The sequence below is a fragment of the Haliotis rubra genome, unplaced genomic scaffold, assembly GCF_003918875.1.
Source record: "Haliotis rubra isolate DU_JTF1 unplaced genomic scaffold, ASM391887v1 Scf342, whole genome shotgun sequence".
NCBI lineage: Eukaryota > Metazoa > Mollusca > Gastropoda > Lepetellida > Haliotidae > Haliotis > Haliotis rubra.
This window is the reverse complement of record NW_025767016.1, coordinates 295,780-309,928: the sequence shown is the minus strand read 5'-3', so window position 1 is coordinate 309,928 and position 14,149 is coordinate 295,780. Positions and strand designations below refer to the sequence as shown.

The following is a 14,149-nucleotide window of genomic DNA, read 5'->3' as shown; positions in this document are numbered from 1 at the left end:
ATAACAAGAATGAATGTCAAGTCTAGTAAGAAAATGCTTGCATTTTATAGCATTTCTAAGGAAGCCTGTGCTCTAAGGAAGAATCATTTCTAGGGAAGACTTTGCTTTAAGGGAAATTGGATTAATCTAAACTATAAACATTACTTTATTTAAAGAAGCCTCAGTGATCACAGAACGAAACCCATGCTAATCTTGTCTTCCCAATAATCCCTGTTCAATAATCAGTTAATCTGTACAATAATTGAGTTAATTAATCAGGCAATGTACACAATGAAATACACAATGCCATTTTAGAAAGTGGTCAAATGTAACATATGTTATATTTGGGATTACACTTTCTCAGTAAAGTACAGATTCTAGTAGCTTTTGGGGGGTTGAGTCCCAACCGGGATTCGAACCCACACCCTCAGAGTCAGGCACCTAATCGCCAGCACACAAAGTCAGACGCCAAAGTTACATTTGCTATAAACCCTGACAGGCCAACACAGGGTTAGAGATAGGGGTGCGAAAACGTTGCAAAACCAAACCGGAGGAATGAGTGTTACTGTATAGCTACAGTGAATTACAGCAATGAATAGGCGATCGTCAGCCAACCTGCCTAGCCACTGTCCAACTGACACAAAACATTCTCTATTTATACCCTAAGGGTCAGACATTTGCGACAGATGTCTAGTTATCCTGCAGTACCCCATACCTCAGCTGGATCCACAGTGTCATGCTTCAGTTGACAACAGGCATCACTTTCGGGCTTCCTTTTCACATATAGAAAACAGAAATACTGTTCCCAGCTCGTTAAACCATTCCCACCCATATAAAAGGTCTTGCCCTCCAGAAGGTCTGTCCCTCCAGTGGCACCTTTACATATAATTTCAAATATATTAATCTTTACAAAGCATCTATACAGTGATGTAAACACTTTTCAAGCCAAGGCCATTTTCCAGACGCGTGACGTTGTTTGAATGAACATTTGCAGGTTGCATGGTAATAATCATTCTGGTCTCTACTTTGCCACGTGAACAAAGTTTTGTCAATAGGCGAGACATGCAATACCTTTGCTTTAAAACACTCATGTTTTGTTTTCTCGAATTTCGATTTTTAACTACAAAGATTAATGGTTTCCAGCCCACAGAGCGTGTCATGGGGTAAATGTAATTTCGTAACCAAGAACCGAATCCCACAAAGAAAGTTTGTACTGGTAAAAGGGGTATCGGGCAAATCACAACATATAGCATTTCCAATTATCAACATTAAACCGAATGAATAATGCACATTCTTAAGTTTTATTTTGAAACAATAAAGCTGTGCACATTGCATCGGGAGAATCATCAATGCCATATGCAATGTTGGAGACATAGTACAAACACATTAAAACAATGAAACGGATTGATGGTAGTCTGGACACTCTCTTTGTAGTGATGACAAAGCCCGGAGTCGGCCAGGCATTGTCAAGCACAATCTCCGAATCAAAGCTTGTGGAACGGCTCTCCAGTGAATCTGCAAAGCTTGTGTCAACTCAGCTACAGTTTTGGGAGGATTCAACTGACGTCTCACACGGCGCCCAAGTTCAATGCCTGGCCGATATACTTTTCAACTGACAGTGACATTCGTACCGTATTCTCAAAGTAAACATTTTTTTCAAGCTTTGTAAGAATGCTGTTGGAATACTTAGAACGCACTTCGAACCCGCCTCGAATGATTCTTATTCATCCCAAATGTATTCAATCACGAATGCAGCTCGAATGAATCGGAATACAGTAGGAATAATTAGAATGCCGTTAGAATGCACAAATAATACTTAAAATGAATTTCGACTGTCGTCCGAGGCCGGTTCGATTGCTGCGTGAACAGCACTCGAATTTCAGTTGGAACGTACCTCGAATGCTGTACGAATTTACATAGAATGCCTTCAGAACCCACTTGGAATGACCCCTGAATATGGATCGAATGTTAAAGAATTAAAACAGAATACAGCTCGAATATTTTAAATGTCCATCAAATGCACTTAGAATGTAACACGAATGTCCGAAATGCATCAAGAATGCTGCCGGAATGTTCCACGATGGGTATAAAAACCTGTTGAATCTGGACTATTCATCAGTCACTGCCCAACTCCCATAGAGTATGGACCACTTGGACCATGTTGCGTTGCTCCAGATTGCTGTCCTCCAGAAAACCCTGATTGAAAGAGATGTGGAGGAGACCAGGGGCCCGTTTCACAAAGCCCTCTTACCGGTACGACCTCGTAAAGCAGGTCGTAGACCACCTCTTACTTTTTTACCCTGTTTCACAAAGACCTCGTATATTTACACTGTGCCGTAAACAGCCCAAAATTTAGGACCCCGATTGACCTGTCGTAAATGCTTTAGGAGGTCGTAAACACTACAAAGATGGCGTCAACCATTATGGCACTGCAAGTGATTAAAACGCGCTAACAAAGAAGACCTGAGAAATTTTTAGACAGGTCGAACGTGCTCGACACTCATGTTGTTTTCTAACTGTGCAGAAAGTTACAGCCCCAACTGAACAAACCTACAAGGCGTTCACATACTATTCCGACCTCCCTGCAAGTGTTGTGTACACAGAGGTATTTGGCAAAAGGGGTTTTCCTCAGTGAAATCGGGGATCTCCATGGAGTATCCCGAGCTAGTGTGTCAAGAATACTCCGCGACACCGCTAGTGCTTTGGCCGTGTATCTAGACTTGATTAAAAAAACCTGGGTGCCACAGGGACATATGTCCTTCCTCTTCAACCCTCACTTTGAAGTCCAATAAAATTCTATAATATGTCACGCACACAAATATACTTCACAATTTTGTATTCTGCGGGGAAATTCCCTGTTTCTTGATACCATCCACTAAAATCTCAGACAAAGCTTAAGTGCTTAAATAACCTTTCAAAATAGGCTTCGTCGTAAATGTCGCCATTTCATACACAATACGAAGTCACGATTCACAGCAGTATTTGCTGTACAGTGTAGACAGTATGTTTTCAAATGTGAAAATCGGATAATTACCGGGAGTACTGAATTTCAGAAATAACATATTAATGATCACGGAAATCAGTTTTTCATGATATCACTAATGATAATCTGAAACGCTGCCGATGAACCTAGAATCGGTTTGGATGTTTTCGAAAATATATTAACACGAACGCCGAAGTGCGCTTTCCGCCATATTGGATAGTGTTTACAAAATCACGTCTCGCAAAGGCCGGTATTGAGTTGCCTAATCACGTATATTTCATAAGTCAGCTGCGACAAATGCATCACTGAATTCCCCATACATTTTTTAAATCAAATCAAAGTTGATCTTTGTTACCAATACCAACTGGATATTGGGTGTGAAAACAAACGCTGTGCTCGAAAGACTGCGCTACTGAAATGTAAACAAAGACAAATTCCGATTAATACTGCGTATACGTAGCAGACGCAAAATCACGCAGAATGACAACGGTAATTATCAGCATTTTTGGCTTCTTCTCTTACTTACAAAGAAAACATATAACAATACACAGATAGTCAGAGTCACTCTGATTACTTACATTTCATATTTATGTACAAACGATCCCTGAATCAAGGGAAGAGTCCTCGCAAAATCCTGTGTACCCTTGTCAGCGAAGCCGCCATTTTGTAAGAAATCGGTCATCGGTTGTGATGTCTCACGTCAAAATTGTTGTAGTAATACATATTAGGCAATATCTTTGAGGTGAAGGTCGGATGAAAAAAAAAGTAAACACAATCGTCCTATCCTTCTGATTACACTTTCAGTACTATGATGTATATTTTGCGTATCATTCAGATTTATTTTTTCATGAAACCAATTTCAGTACCTACATTTAGCCTTGTTCAATATCATATCATACGTGGATATTGGGTATACATTTTTATTCTTTGGAAGTTTTTGATTGTTTGAATAAAAGTTACAAAAGAAATTGACACATTTAGAGTATCACACCATATTTTAAACCTTTACACAAGTGTTATTAGATCAAGCGTAGCCATAACTGCAACATTGACATTAGGTCCCATAGTGTGCAATATTCAATACATTGGGACTAATATTGCAGTTTCATATGAACAAGTTAATGGACAGCGATTTAATTCAAACCTTAGAAGTAAAACTGATAATATTAATGGAAATGATTTATTTTCAATGGAATTTAGTGAGAGAATCCAAAATAATTCATTTATTGATATTTTTTTACGATAAGATTACCTGTACATTGAATTAAAAACATAACATTTGCATTGTTATTCAAACTGTATTTCTTTTTGAAATACTTTGGGAATAACAAGATAAGCAGGTGCCCGTTCGGTCTCGCTTTATGCGTTGCTATGCAACAAAGTACCCCTTATACAATGTACGACATGGATTTAGGACGCGTCGTACGACATGGATACGACGTCTTTGTGAAAAGGTCGTAAAGGAGGTCGGAAGAGGGTCGTAAACAAGGTCGTATGGGCTACGACCTCCTAAATTTATGAGGCTTTTGTGAAACACGGGCCAGGAGAAGATCCAGGAGATTCCTGACAGAGGAAAGGAGGAGGCTGTATGAACACTACACAAGACTGATGGAGGAGCTCAGAGTTGAGGACACGCAGTCTTTTTCAACTACCATAGGATGGAGCCTGCCATGGTTGATGAGTTGGTGCAGAAAGTGGGACCAAGAATACAGAAGCAGGATGCATATATGAGAAAGGCGCTACCTCCAGGCTTGAAGCTAGACATCACATTGAGGTTCCTGGCTTCAGGTGATAGGTACCCCAGCATCATGTACAGCTTCCGCGTGGCAGGGAACACAATCAGCCTGATCATCCCAGAAATATGTAAGGTCATTGTGGAGGAATACAAGGATCAGGTTATCATCTGCCCTACCACCCTAGAAGAATGGGGTGGGTGGACGTTGGTGCTTACAGAAGTATTTCTTATGCTCAGATCTTCAACGAGTGCAAGCTCAAGGATTGCATTGAAGACGGGAGCATGGGATTCTCTGATCCGTTCCCCTTACCCCAAGATGACGAGCGTATGCCGTGCTTTATTCTGGGAGATGATGCCTTTGGAATAATGGCCTTCTTGATGAAACCGTATGGTCATAGGACTCTCTCGAGAGAGACGAGGGAATCAACAACTACAGGATCAGCAGGGGCCGACGGGTAGTGGAAAATGCATTTGGAATCATGTCTCAGAGTTGGCAAATCCTCCTCACCACCATGCTGCCAAGGTCTTCCGTTGTGAAGGGCATCACTGACGTTTTTATGCAATTCGACGGTGTTCTGATGACGCCTGGGCTCATTTGAAGAGCATTTGGGTTGTTCTGACTGTAATCGAGGTGTGTTCGATGTACATTCAAGCTGTATTCCAAGTGCAATCGAAATATTCCGATACGTTTGAAGAATATTCCAGCACTCCCTCTTTTGTCTTGAAAGTTTAATGACCATTGAAACTCTCGTGAAAACGGGTAAAAATGAAGTGCACACACACACACACACACACACACACACACACACACACACACACACACACACACACACACACTCACACACACACACACACACACTCACACACACCCTTTCTCAAAACGCTCTATCCGCCCCTGTTCAGGTTTATGCCAGTTCCTCATCCAACAGGTTCTCGTTCTTTTCCTCCTTTCTTGCTCTAACTACTCATTGTAACTCTGCTTCCAATGAAAATTGTGGAAACCAGCATTAGACATGTTTACAGCTGCAAACAGGTTGAAATCTGTACCCCTAATGACGAACGTGTTAAAAACGCATGTATTTATACCCTATCTTGTTCTATCGTACTGCACGCCGTGTTGGCGTAGTAAGAACTGCGTGAGAACAAGTAGAACATAATGAGAACCCATTGCTAGCTTTTAGAACCGTGTAGAAACGTACTACGAAGTTCTTCAGAGCAATTAATTTAGTTTTGAACATATTTGCACGGAGTAGCAACTAAGGACGTAATGCGGTCGAGTTAGGTCTGTCTGCGACCGGGATGGATGTGGTGGAAACTGTGTACAAACGTATTGCAGTTGATGCCCGACTGCACTACGTCCGCACACGTCCCAAGTACAAGTGTTTATTGATAGGGTGAATGTGAGTGAATGAGCAATATTCCTGCACTATCACAACGGGGAATACCAGAAATGGGCTTCACATAGGGTGACTATAAAACTACCATCATCAGTGTGTACTGTTTAGGTGAATGTAAAACTACCACCCCAAGTGTGTACTGTTAGAATGAAAGTAAAACCTCCACCACCAGTGTGTATTGTTAGGGTGAATGTAAAACTACCACCACTAGTGTGTATTGATAGGGTGAATGTAAAACTACCACAACCACTGTGTATTGTTAGGGTGAATGTAAAGCTACCACCACCAGTGTGTATTGTTAGGGTGAATGTAAAACTACCACCACCAGTGTGTATTGTTAGGGTGAATGTAAAACTACCACCACAAGAGTGTATTGTTAGGGTGAATGTTACACTACCACCACAAGTGTGTATTGATAGGGTGAATGTGAGTGAGTGAGTATGGTTTTACGCCGCTTTTAGCAATATTCTTGCAATATCACAGCGGGGAACACCAGAAATGGGCATCACATAGGCTGAATGTAAAACTACAACCACTATCAGTGTGTATATTTGGCCGTTACACTAAATACGTTTCCTTGACTAAAACGTTTATAAATTAGCATTATATATAAAGTATTTGGGTTAAGTAGAGCTAGAAAGTGACAGATTAACAACTGTTGTTGACAGTGCATACCCGCACACAACTGCGTTATGTCGACGCACTTGGACAAGGAGATCTTTATCGCACGGTGAATTCGCTGTGTGGATTCAAATGTTCCTTTCGAGTTAAATAATGGTGGTTTTGTCGTGTTGCACTGTGAGTGGATAATTCATTTAGGAGGATGGCTGTTTGGAAATTAAGTGGTTCAGCTTATCTAGATTCAGGGCTGGACATGTTGACACGTGAACAAACATGTGCCTGCCAGCAGACTTATTTATCCCAGGACGTGTTTGCATTTTCATCGATATAACTGCTCATGAAATATGGCCCAGTATGATATATGACCGAATAAATGTTTTCACTTTATCCGGCTTTCTAGAGTCGCTTATCAAACGGTTGCGCCGCCTTGGGCAGAGTAACGCCCCACCCAAGGCAAGCGGACCAGTGATTGTTTACCAACCCTGATAACCTGAGGAACGCTAACATAGACTAAAATCAAGTCTCTGAAATGAACAATACGTTACGGAAAAACGGTTCTTAAATTATGTTCATAAAACAATAAAAAGGAGGCCAGGGACTTTCTTCATTTTCTAAACTGTGGTAATCTAGGCTGGCCAAATATTCTCGACTGACATGTGCTGTATTGAGTGTGTATGTATGTATGTATGTCTCTGTAGGACACTAGCACTACTCCGTCGGTTAGACACAGTACTTTCTCATATCATCATTCACCAGTCACAGGGTAAGTAGCAGCGTGGAAACTGCTTTCAAGTTTTCGGGTTCTTTAAAAAATTAATGCTAAATGCCTGTCACAGATTTACACCTAAAAATGCATCTTTAGACAATATATATATGTTTGTTAGGTCTGCTTGTTCCATGATTTATAGTTTGGTAATTTAAGAAAATCCTTTATGAATGACAGTTGCTTTATTGTAGCAACCTGATTTGTTGTCATTGTAAATAAAGCTAAATGAACATCCCGAGTGATATATGAGCACATTTCCATATATATCAATATTTGAGCAGATCAAACCTTGTTGTTATTAAGCCTTTGTATGTACGTAGTTATGGCGACTTACGTCACTTGATACTGCTCTGTAACTGAGTAATAGTTACAGTGTATAAACAAACACAGTTATCAGGAGAAAAACAAAAACACACTGAAAAAACCCCATCAACATTGCATCCCAGGTGCACGGTTGCCTTCTTTTTACAAACATCGAGTCCACAGGCGTCATATACACTCTCTCAAAAAAGAAACGCAACCCCTATCTAAATATCTGACATCATTTCTAGAATAAAGATGGTGAATGTAAATTAGAATTTTCTTCAAAATACTGTTAATACGTTCCCATCTGATCAGTATAAGCTCCCAAACGGAACCATTTTCACACATGATGACCTTTGTATCCGTGTTATTTGAGAAAGTGCGAAATTGTCATGTACAAAATGCTAAAAGCCTGTTGCACGTGCAAATCGTTGAAAACACAGTTCATGTAGAGGGTTTTAAAAGCACGCGTAGTTTGTAATTTCCTCTCATAATTTGCTCTGCAAATCAAGTTCGAAAATGCCCCGTTTGAGTACAGCAAATCGAAATATTGCCATTGGTCGCATTGAGGCCGGGGAAAGCTTTGGAACAGTTGCCCGTCATCTAAACGTACACAAAACAACAATCTCACGACTTTGGAATCGTTACACACAGTTCCATGCAATTGAAGATCGTCCCAGGAGCGGTAGACCTAGGATCACCACACCGGCTCAGGATCGCTTTATTCGACTCAGCCACCTACGTAATCGGCATGCCACACCCACCATCACTGCAACACAGGTGCCAGGTTTGAGGAGAGTATCGGCCCAAACCATCAGGAACCGTTTACATGAGGCAAATTTACGTGCAAGAAGACCAGTTGTTGGGCCCGTCTTGAAACGCCAACATCGACGCCAACGTCTCAGGTGGTGTACTAACGTAAGGAGATGGACCCTAAGAAACTGGAGAAGAGTCTGGTTTAGTGACGAGTCTCGTTTTCTTCTTCAACGACGTGACGGTAGACAACGTGTCTATAGACGAGCAAATGAACGTTTTGCACCGAACTGCGTTCGACAGGTCGACAGATTTGGAGGAGGAAGCATCATGGTATGGGGAGCCATGTCTTACAACCAACGGTCAGACTTGGTCATCATTCGTGGCAATTTGACGGCACAACGGTACATTGATGACGTCTTACAGCCACATCTTCTGCCGATAATCGACCAACAGAGGGAGTTGTTTCAACATGACAATGCCCGCCCTCATACAGCTCGTGCAACAGTGGCATTCCTACAGAATTCAAACGTCAACGTGATGCCGTGGCCCTCCAGATCGCCAGACATCAATCCTATCGAACATCTGTGGGACCAGCTGGATCGTCGTGTTCGTGCACGTACACCACAACCGCACACGTTGGTTGAACTGGCCGCAGCACTCCAGGAAGAGTGGAGAGCAATCCCCAGGAAAACATCCGCCGTCTGATTCGTTCTGTTCCGAGGAGGTGCACTGCTGTGATTAGAGCTCGTGGCTCTACAACGAGATACTGAAGACAACGCCCCCTAGCGTAAATTGAGAGTTCGATACTGACCTGCATTAACTGTTACCTTATACCGTGCTGACCTAAGGTTCACCATGTCAAATTTCATGGCATTATCTTTAAAAAAAAATAACCAAATGTACCAAAAAAGGGGTTGCGTTTCTTTTTGAGAGAACCAGTTAAAATTGATATAAACATTACCTAGGTTAAGAAAAACAGGGGGTTGCGTGTTCTGGTGTGTTATTTTGAGAGAGTTTGTCATATCTATTCAACTTTTTGAGTTGCATTTTAGACGCTGGGAAGTGCAATATAGTACAAAACACATTCTTGTACCGTTGTCACTCTTGCTTGACATCGGTACAAGAATCTGTATCGAAACGTCGCACTCACGAAATAACGAGATTGTTATCCATGAAGTTTACCTATATTGCAGAAGTATTTATCCGAAAGAAAATGTGTTGCTTTTCTATTCACATACTTTCGTGATGTATAACTGGGAAAATTAGTATACATACTCTGCTGTCGTGGGGACATATATCATGTCTATCTCTGTACGATCTGCAATCCGAGCTCCAGATAGGTGATTAACTGTATATGTGCGACACTGTACTGTACTGTACGCGACACAAAACAAAAAAATAATTTTTTTGCGGCACACCTTCCAACATAGCGAGTAAACAGCGATTACGAAGGACCACTCACTGACTAAGTTCTTGTTTAGTTAAACAATTCACTGTCCATGTTACATGATAAAACCAAACGCCAGCTGACACAAGGAGCAACAGCTGTAACAGAAGGATGAATTTGGACCCCTGTGTATGAATTCACTCTACATTTCATAATTAGCTGTCGAATGTATGGATAAACCAACCAGAAAAGATGGGAGATGACATATTACTGCTGATCCAGTTAAACACATATATAGAACGTCATACTAGTGCATTTGGATGTCTTGTATTGAACGAGAAGATGTCATGGGAGCAGAGAAACAACTGGTTCGAAACTGTTTTGTTTCTCTGCTCCCATGACATCTTCTCCTTTGATACAAAACATCCAAATGCACTAGTATGTTTATTATATACCCTGTTATCTTGCATTAATATGTTACTTAATAAAACAAATCATAGCGTAGCAGTGTAGAACCGGCACCTCAATATCTGTCCGACCTCCTTTCTCCATACAAACCAACAAGATCCCTCCGCTCCGAGAAACATAATCTTCTGTGTATTCCTAAAGTCAGAACAGTTAAATTTGGTCAAAGAACTTTCTCTTATGCTGCAGCCTCAGAATGGAATCATCTCCCACAACATTTGAGAGAAATGACAGAACTTTCAACATTTCGAACATCGCTAAAGACCCACCTTTTCCAAAAAGCCTTTTAGTCCTGACATCAGCGCTTTGAGCATGCATTGTGCATGGAAATATGCGCTTTATAAATGAACTATTATTATTATTATTATTATTATTATTCAATACAGAATCTGGAGTGCAATACGGAATTTGACCACGTCATCCGTATTGCAACCCTGTATTATTATCCTAAGTTTACTTGGGTATATAATAAATCACACAGTGAGATACTTGTTGTACTTGTTGTACTTGTTATCGCGTGTCCATGTACATGTCCATTGTATAGTAGCATACAACTAGTGGGTTTAACTGTTAATGATCGCGTGTCCATGTCCATTGTATAGTAGCATACTACTAGTGGGTTTAACTATTCCTGAAAAGCCGATATTGTTGCTATAGACATTTATGATTCATGCTTATTACATAATGCATTGGAGCAATGCTGAAGCTAGCTATCAAACACCTTGACCAGTTGCTTCACTTGTCCCAGTTCATCATCACCACAGCAAATTAGTTGTAATAAAATATTATTGTTGTCGTTATATTAGAATCGGGCGATATCCGGGGGGGGCCATATATTCGTAAAAGAAGAATATACTCTTAAAAGTCAACTTGTAAGCTGTGTCTCGCCATAAGAATATCATAAGTGATGTTTCAATCTATTCCTCTAGCTGGATCAAAATGAGAATTGCCCCCGACCCACCTTAAGACTCGGATCCCATTCAAAACAATTATGCCATTGTATTCACCCCGCTGGCTGTGGCACACACGTGTTTTCTGGGTAATGTTTATCTGTAGTTTTCAAGTTCTTGTCGCATGTACATTGACATTCTGGTCTTTTCTTGTCTCATTCATGTGAATCACAGAATATGATATTCTCTTATCCTCTACTACATACCCGGCTTATGTTGCAGTAACGATGATTGGTTTTCAATGTCTGTGAAATGTTCACTGTTGGCATTGGGATACAGTAACATTATCTATTGAGTACCTTAATTGCTTCATCACAGGTGCTTGAGATGTGTTATTAAAAACTCCACATTTAAAAAGTCACCAGGGCCTTATGGCGTTCCACACCGGTAAACAACATTACTTCACTGTTTCATGCTCCTCCATGGCTTTGCACAGGTCTAATGGTTTCGCCCTGAAAGGGCAATGGTGTCACATGATAATATCTCAGGCAATGTGCAGTAACTAAAGCGACAGAGCCCTATCTATAACAGAGCCATATCAGATATCTGACAGACTGCACGCTTTCAACCTCTCCGGAATGAAGTTCGCAATCACCAACCTACGTGACTAAGAACAAACTTATCAATGTCAATACAATCGTATACCGGGTAACACAACCACGTGGACATTGGTTCAACCCCAAAAGGAGATTTGTATGGGACAACATGGTGGTTGTCCCTGGTATGTCAAATATGGAAAGGCCGCCATCACCACCAAACCAACCCCCGAGGTTGGGTCTCAGGACGCATGCCGAAGTCTTGATAATCAGAAACAAATGTAACCAACCCAAACTTGAGAAAATGTAACCCATACTGGTTGGGGAGTATATCGGGCATATCCGTATTAATCGTCTTAGGACATTTATTGCAAGTTACAGGTACTCCCGATAAACAAAACTAGCATACCCTCTAAAAGTAATGTGTTATAAGACACAAACCAAACCGATAGCCTTGTTGAACATGTTGGTTTTATGTTTTTTTAATACTCGAATGGGACGTAAAATATATGAGTAAGCATGTCATGATCTACCGGCATCATCAAACACTCAAATATCCGAATCACAGTGTGTATTGAATATGACCTCAGTAGGTGTGTGGGTAAGATTGCGTCATTTTTAACTGTCTTACAGCGAAACATGGTAATAGCCAACATGCTACAATTTGAGGGTTAACGCCATTTGTAACTGTCACAACTTACAGCGAAACATGATAACTTCTTTGAGAGGCATTTTAGAAGTTGTAAAGATGAAAGAAAACATGATACAACTTGTACACCAGATAAATTTGTCGTTGACAAAGAGCGACCGAGTTACACTTTATCTGCATACTTCATGGAACAGTATTGATGACCATGGCTTCGTTGATGTTGTTTGACGGGATACTGTCAGTGTCCACATACAGTCCGTTTGATTTCATTTGAGACCGATGAATTGCTCACTAACATAAAATCTAACATTTGCAACAAACGCAAATTTTGCACAGTCATATGAAATCGACAGACCAACTGCATAATTTTGGACACCCGAATAAAAAAGTTGTTTAACAAACGATTATCAACTTTTTTATTCGGGTGTCCAAAATTATGCGACAGTCGTTAAAGTTGGTCTGTCGATTTCATGTGACTGTGCAAAATTTGGTTGTGTTGCAATTGTTAGATTTTGTGTAAGTGAGCATTCATCGGTCTCAAATGAAATCAAACGGACTGTAGTCTGGCCGGGTGTTCATAGCCATCACCAAATACCCGTCGTGTTGTTTGCCAGACTACACGTTAACAAAATACGTCCATAAATAATTAGCACTTTGCTGACTGACATTGTCCACCCAGACATAAGAGGGTATTGCCAAGCGACTGATACCGTTGAATAGAATGTCTCATACTTAGTGCGGTTGGAGGAAGGGATCACTTATCGTCGAGGATTTCGCATACTACAGGGTGTTTATGGACGTCAATTGCCGCCGGGCTGTAAATACTTACATATGGGAAAATTAGGAGCAGAAGGTGCTTTTCATCACTGATTTCCAATGATCCGTTCATATGATTTTCACAGGTTTTTACATACGTACATTCATTATTTGCTTCTTATAATTGTCAAGACTGGGAATTCTATTGCACTTATGTCTTATACATGCTTTCGGAGAAGATGGGTCGTCAGAATTGGCATTGACTGTCTACTCATTCGACTTTACCTAATCATGTATTTCGTCCGTTTGTATACTTGAAGAAGGATAACGCCTGGGCCTCGGACTAGAACATCTTCTCGCATGCAAATTTTCACCAAGAGGAGTGAGAGAGTGAGTTTAGTTTTACGCCGCACTCAGCAATATTCCAGCTATATGGCGGTTCACCGTGAGGACTGACTGACTGACTGAGTTTGGGTTTACGCCGCTTTTAGCAATATTCCAGCAACATCATGGCGGGGGACACCAGAAATGGGCTTCACACATTGTACCCATCACCATGAGGACTGACTGACTGACTGAGTTTGGGTTTACGCCGCTTTTAGCAATATTCTAGCAACATCACGGCGGGGGACACCAGAAATGGGCTTCACACATTGTACCCATCACCATGAGGAGGTGGCAAAGGCTGTTGAGAGTGTTCTTCAACAAACATTTGATACCACGGATGAGCATTTTAACAAGCAGATAAATTCAGGCCTTCATGATATGATATAGTGATTGCACCTTAACAATCTGATCTACAAGTTTACATTTTATCAACTGTTAACACGTTTGGATTTTGACAATGAACTGATACCTGTATTTAA

General features: G+C 40.9%; 1 protein-coding gene across 3 annotated transcripts in view; it reads left to right on the top strand.

The window, feature by feature from the left end:
* LOC124284696 overlaps positions 1 to 14,149 on the top strand; it is a 56,690-nt gene that overhangs the window by 27,154 nt on the left and 15,387 nt on the right. The window contains exon 2 of one of the 3 annotated variants that reach the window (XM_046720800.1): positions 553 to 557. The exons of the other annotated variants lie outside the window; for them this stretch is intronic. The gene's annotated coding sequence lies outside the window, so the exon portion shown is untranslated. The remainder of the gene's footprint in view (positions 1 to 552; positions 558 to 14,149) is intronic. 3 annotated transcript variants of the gene reach the window in all.